This window comes from Dipteris shenzhenensis, chromosome 33, assembly GCF_047967505.1.
Source record: "Dipteris shenzhenensis isolate YYH24624 ecotype China chromosome 33, Dip_SZ_1.0, whole genome shotgun sequence".
In the NCBI taxonomy this organism is placed as follows: domain Eukaryota; kingdom Viridiplantae; phylum Streptophyta; class Polypodiopsida; order Gleicheniales; family Dipteridaceae; genus Dipteris; species Dipteris shenzhenensis.
In genome coordinates, this window is record NC_141628.1 from 14,920,946 (window position 1) to 14,927,585 (window position 6,640).

At 40.8% G+C, this 6,640-nt stretch overlaps 1 pseudogene; it reads right to left on the bottom strand.

The window, feature by feature from the left end:
• Positions 1 to 763: 763 nt before the first annotated feature.
• LOC147879736 (putative NAC domain-containing protein 94 pseudogene) lies at positions 764 to 2,181 on the bottom strand (annotated as a pseudogene).
• Positions 2,182 to 6,640: the final 4,459 nt, after the last annotated feature.

The following is a 6,640-nucleotide window of genomic DNA, read 5'->3' on the forward strand; positions in this document are numbered from 1 at the left end:
TTATAACTAGAATTCAATGATATTGTTTTGAAATTATTAAACCATTTAATGATGTTTATCATGTTAACAATTGTGGTAGTGTGTAGCTGTGAGCACATGCTTTGACAAGTATTATATATCAAATTTGAATTTAGGGTTTCTATTGTAAGCAATTAATGTCACTAATTAAAGATTTGCAAAATGTTTTGGATTATTCCGCTAAGTCGAGATAACGAAAGGATTTTCAAGCTCTAATGGTAGAGGCTTATGCAATAAGAAGCTGCAATGACTGTAATAATGGTAGTGGATCATTGCACTACTTCATGGTAACTAATAGAGTTTTCAGTACATATCTAAACATCGTAGATGTGATAAAACACATATGAGATGTGGCGATTAGCTCGTGATTTTCCGTCGTATGACGATTGCAAGATATCCTGCTGTAAAAGTTTATTCAGGGCTTTTTGGTTTGCCGCCGCAGGTATACAGATTTGTACTTCTTACATCTTTTTACTGGGTGATATAATAGGCCTCCTTGGAAGGTGCCTTGATACAGGATATACAGATTTTTGAATGGATAGGATGGAAGGTGGAGTGTAGTATTTGGTGAAGTGCAGGAAGAAGATGACTGCATGGAGCGGGGATCAGAGAAAGCTCTCGGAAGATTTAAATACTATTTGAGTGTTCGATCAACGAGCTTTCGATTGAGGTGCCCGTGATACGACAAAATGGTGAGACCTTCGATCAAGCTGGTTGGCGAAAGTGATATCAGGTTATTTGTGAATTACAGGAGTGGGCTATTCAATAGGAAAGGTGCATACACATTCGGCGGATATACAAATTGGTCGATTGGGACGCAAGCTGCAGATAGTTCGAGCAGGTCATCTAGTTCCGACGCATAGAACGTCGCCATGCTTTTGATATCGTCCTCTTCCTCCTGATTTGAATTTGCACTTGGCCACCTTAGCTGATCGTTAAACTCGCTTGTCACCCCGCCCATCTTCCCGCTGATTATGCTGTTGTTCGTCATGAGAGAAACTGACTCATGATCATCGGCCGAATTCACGCTATTGCATTCGAAAGATTGGCTGTTTTCGGGGAAACTGAACTTCTCAGATTCTTCCGTCGCCTCAGGGAGGACTATCTTCGCTGCTTTGTGTCTGTCTGAGTCTCTCCCGCATGGCCTTGGTGTGGTTCTCTGTGCAGATTCGGCGGAGGATCCTGATCGCTTAAATATGCGGCAGATGGCCAACGATTCCTGCAGTCAGTGAACTATTAGCTGGTTTGCCATCGCTGAGAATCAACCAGAATCCGCGTATCAAAAGTCCATCTAGGACAGACGTCTATTTCACATCGAATCGGCATTGTCTACCGACCCTATCATCGTGCTGACCTTAAAGAATGGGCATACAAATTGCAGCAATCAATAAATTTACATTTGAAGCTTCGTAATTACTGAAGTTGACGACGTGTCTCGTCCGGGAACTGATCTCTTCACCGCCCAACAATCTAAACTCATGCATCATCCAGTCCGTTTTCACTCCTTTCACGGATTTTCCTTTGTAGAACACAAGAGTCTTCTTGAGACCGATGCATTTGCTACCGTCCGAGGAGTACACCAGTCTATCTGTTCCCGTAGCCTTCCAAAAGCCTGAACATGTGGCTCTGTTCGGCCGTGCACTATTGGGATATTTTTTGTCTCTTGGGGTGTAGAAATAGCATTCCTTTTGACCTTGGACGGCAGCCATACCTGAAATTTACAGCATACATCTTAGCCTTGTTCTTGACTTCAATGATGAAAGTAAACGAAATTACAACTAGAAGTTAAGGCTGTTATTCTCTCCTGATCTCAATGAAGCAAAACTAAGATTTCTGCCTGAGCAAACGAAGCGATGATCGCTCAATTACTACTCGAACGCACGGAAAGATATAGCCAGTTTCCGCCGCTTTAAATCTACTGAGTCATCTACTTTCAGAACCCAAGAAATTAGAGAGAACGCCACGTTACAGTAACTCACTTTGAAGATCCCACGGGTCGTATTTATAGATGTTGAGGTATCTGATGAAATCTGTAGGCAGCGCTTGACGGCGAAGTTTCCTGACGAGATAAAAGCTAACCAATTCTTCATCGGTGGGATGAAAGCGGAAACCCGGAAGGATGACGTCCTCGACGTTTTCAAATCGACCATATTCGCATTCCATATCTTCAATTAGAGGATTACAATTTCCAAGAAGTGGTGCCGGCTCAGTCCGTAGGCTTCAGATATATATGAGCGAGATCTCCGCCCTCGTGTCGAGAACGAATTTTTAAACTAATTGTTCGATACACGTAGCGGGAAAGATTCGGACCTCGTTCGATGCTTCTCATTACGAGGTCGATGTAAAGGAATTCAATAATCATGTGCCCACCAGTTTTCAATCTTCGAACAAACAAAACTTTCTAAACTTTTATTCGAATTGTCTTTATGTTGTGGATCAATGAGAATGATAACCTCTGCCTATTTCCATGATCGGTCGAAAAATGTAGATCCCATTCCCATGATGGGTGTGTTCAAAAGGATGTAACAAGATTACAATATGAGGAGTGTTTTCTTACTTCAACTTTAGAAAAAGTTCTCTTAGTTCATAAGTTAAGAGGGGTGATCTTATTGAGAGGGAAATTTTAGGTAAGGGATTTTTAAAATAATCCCTTGAACACATGTGATGCATCGGGTTTCTTAGTAGCACATCCCTTATGATAAATCATTGGAAAAGTTGAGTAACTATAACTATCGATATTACTAATGCTAACATATTATTGCTATTACTAACATGTGCCAATCTTTATTTTGATGGTGCATCAACAAATACGCCAACATTAGGAATTACTAATAGTAACACCAAGAATGATGTTCATGGCTATAAAGACATTAATAGAGGTTAATTTTTTTTAAAAAGAAAGTATTTTCCAATAGCACCAAAAAGCATACTTTTTCATATTTTATCATTTGAAGGATAAAAACATTCAGGACTTCCACACCAAGCTTGGGGTTCATATATTCATGATCAAAGTAACAAATGAATTCTCAGAATTCAAGTATAAGTTGAAGGACAAGAATGAAAAGCCCTCTCCATGATAAACTAATCAAAAATAGTATTTACATTAGGGGTTGCATCCTTAGCCAATTCCATCATACTAAATAAGTTTATCTCTAATTCCATCCCGAGCCACAAATATCATTGAGATCTATACTAGCTAAAATATTATTTCGAATGATGACAACATTCTACACCAAAAGGAAATTCTGGTGCTAAGCAATTATTAAAAAATTTAAGAGAAAGAATTTTCATTAATATTTATTATATTAGCATTTCAAAACTATAATGTCAAACAATGTCACATATTAAGTTGCAAAACATTCAAAACATCGTCATGACTCCAAAAAGCATACCAACACTGTGGTTTATCTTGCTATGTTGGCTAGATTAGGGCATCCAAAATATATCACATGTAGAGAATTTATATTTAAATCCTAACATTGTGCAAGAAGTCATTTGGAACACTTTCTCATTATATTACATCCAAGGATCACCTAGTCCAAAGAGGAGTCTTTCTCATTTAATTTTAAAATGTCATTCTTGTTACATGGCGTATTCTTTGTTGTCATCCTCCTTATTGTCATTCTTATCCTCATCCTCATCATATCATGCCCATTATGCCTAATTTTGTTGCCTACATTCACATGATTAGGTGCGATATCTAAAACAAAAAAGCATGGAGTTTAGATAAATTCCAGAAACCACTACAAAATTAATCAAGGGTTCTTAAGAGATTACAATACCCCACTACTTAGAGAAATTGAGAAACCTCATGTAGATTTTAAAGAAACTTCAAAATCAAGCTATAAGAAACAAAGGGGAGAAAGGGAACAAAGGACTTTTAAACAATAAAAGAGCAAGCAAACTTACAATATAGGTGACCATAGATTTTGCATCATTGTGAAATTTTTCTTGAGTGGCTTGAGAGAAGATTGTAGATGTCCATGGTGGGTCCATGGCCTACTCATGGCCAATTTTCAATCCACATGCAAAGTGAATGCCATTGAGAAGGCCAGAAATCTTATGTGCAAATAGGATTGGACATTTGTGAGTACATTTTTTATGCAAGTTTTTTAATGTGTGAGATTTATAGCTAGTCACTAGGTATTATTCTTGCATTTAGTAGCATCAATGCAATCCTAAATAAGACCAAGCAATATATTGCTTAAACATAGGAAACACTCAACAAAACCTATGAGCTAGTTTTATTAGAAGATAAGTTGTAATTTCCATGAGTATTGCATGCCTAGAATCTATAAATCCCCTCAAATTAAACTTTTGAAACTTGTAAAAGGTCACTCTTACTGTAAAGTGAAAGACCTCCACAACAAGACAAAGCACCCATAGACGCGCGCACAGACGCGTTTCATGAACTAAATAAAAAACTTACGGGCGCGTCTATTTGTGCGTCTATTTGCACGTTAAGAGACCCGCGTCTAATTGTGCGTCTATATATCAGACTTACGCACGTATAGACGCGCTCATACATGCGTAAATAGACGCGCATATAAACGCTTTGATAGACGCACGTATAGATGCAAGTCGAACAGACAGACGCGAATATAAACGCGTTTTTAAATGCACTGATAGACGCGCCTTTTTTTTAAAAAAATTTTACAGAATACTGTGTATGTTGTGTATGCTATATAGTTACAAGAATCCCATATCCACATTCTATAATTCAATTCTTACAGCCAACCGCATTTTAATTACAATTCCAAATAAAATATTACAACTCCAAAACGCAATAAAATTGAAAGCTCAAAAAGTGCTTGTATATACATATAGCACAAAGCTAAGCCACGTCATGTGGCTCCAAGTACAAAAAATAAGGAAGCTAAGCCATGTCATGTGGCTTCAAGTACAAAAAATAAGAGGAGTCTATATACAAGACAAAGCTAAGCCAATGGCTTTAAGTACAAAAAAGAATAGTAGCACTACTTCTACGACTAATCCTCGCTGCCTTCCACACTCCCTTCTGCACCTCCTTCCTCGTCTTCCTCGTCGTCTTGTGCAGGGGCGGCCTGTAAACAAGGGACAACATATATCAATGTATGAAAAATCAAATCTTTACTTATAATTTTGGCATTATTTAATTACTTTCAAATACCTAGGGGGCTGTCCAGTAGCTCGGGTATACTGCTCCTCAGTAATCAACCCGTCATCATAGAAGTGCCTCCATGTATCTCCTCTGTGATGGTGGTGGTGGTAGGCTGTCTCCACTGGAGTAGGGTATCTGCCCACGATCTCAAGCTGCATGACCGCGATACACTTTGTGGAGGGATTAGTACAAAGAAACAACCAACCTCCTAATAAACTACATAAGCAATATAATTTGAGATCGTTACTTACAAATTGGGCCTCCCATGATTCAACACCCCCTGCTCCAAAATGCGCGCTCCCATACTCCTCCATCTGGATCCTCCGTGCCTCCACGTGCTGCAGATTGGGCTCCTCCCTTGCTGACTTCATTGCCTTCTTCCACTCACGCTTCTGAGCGGTGTGGGGCGGGCCCCTTGGAGGTTGACCTGCCTCAAGTCTGGCAAGCTCCACTAGTGCCTGCCTCTTAAGGGAAGATCTTTTATTGCTAAGTATCGTAACAATCTTTGACTTTCCCCATTTATCTGTGAACTGGCGATTGGGGGGGTTAGGATACCTAGAGCGAACAGTAGCGAGGGTCTCATCAGCCAACCTCTTTGGGTGGTCTTTATAGTGGATAAAGCAATCTCTGTAATTGTTAGCAATTACAGAGCGCATGAAGGCCATTATGTCCTTCCCCCGCGCATCCATCAAGATGCCTCCTGTCTGGGTGATGTCATAATAAATCGTACCATCACCCAGAGGCATGTCTAAATCATCGGAATCATCATCCTTCTCACTGCCACATGGCCCAAAGCACTGTGCCATGCATTCGCCACCGCTCTCCCTGCTACTACGCCTGCCACCCTGTCGTGTCGAGCTCGTACGTTGGCTACTCATAGCTGGGGACTGCACAGGACTACGTTGACCACTCGTAGCTGGAGAACCGAGTCTCGCTGAGGCAGAAGGACCTCCTGAAGGCATGGGGGAAGGGGCATAAGACGGGATGGCAGAAGGGACATAAGACGGCATGGGGGAAGGGGCATAAGATGGTACGGGGGAAGGGGCATAAGACGGGGCATAAGATGGCTGTGCAGACTCCGCTGCGGTGATCTCAGGCGGTGTGGGGTGGCTCGGAGTCTGTAGTGCCGACTCCTGGGGAGTGTTAAGGGTACCCGTCATGTACTCGTATAACTCCGCAGGACTAGGAGGGTACCCTAAAATATTATATAAATCCTTCTATATCGATTCATGCGGATCAGGTGAGCTAGAAGCACTTCCTCCCCACATGTTAAGCTGGAAAAAAAATAAACAAATCTATTACTTTGGGAGCTGAGAAGAACGGGGGAAAAAAAAAGAGGCTCTGTCAGAGCACGTCTATAGACCCGTCTAATCTTCGCGTCTATAAACGCGTCTAACAAAGCGTTTAACAATTCAAGTAAAAGCACGTCTAACAGTCCGTTCATCAATCCGTCTAACAGTGCGTTAAAAAGTGCGTCTACCA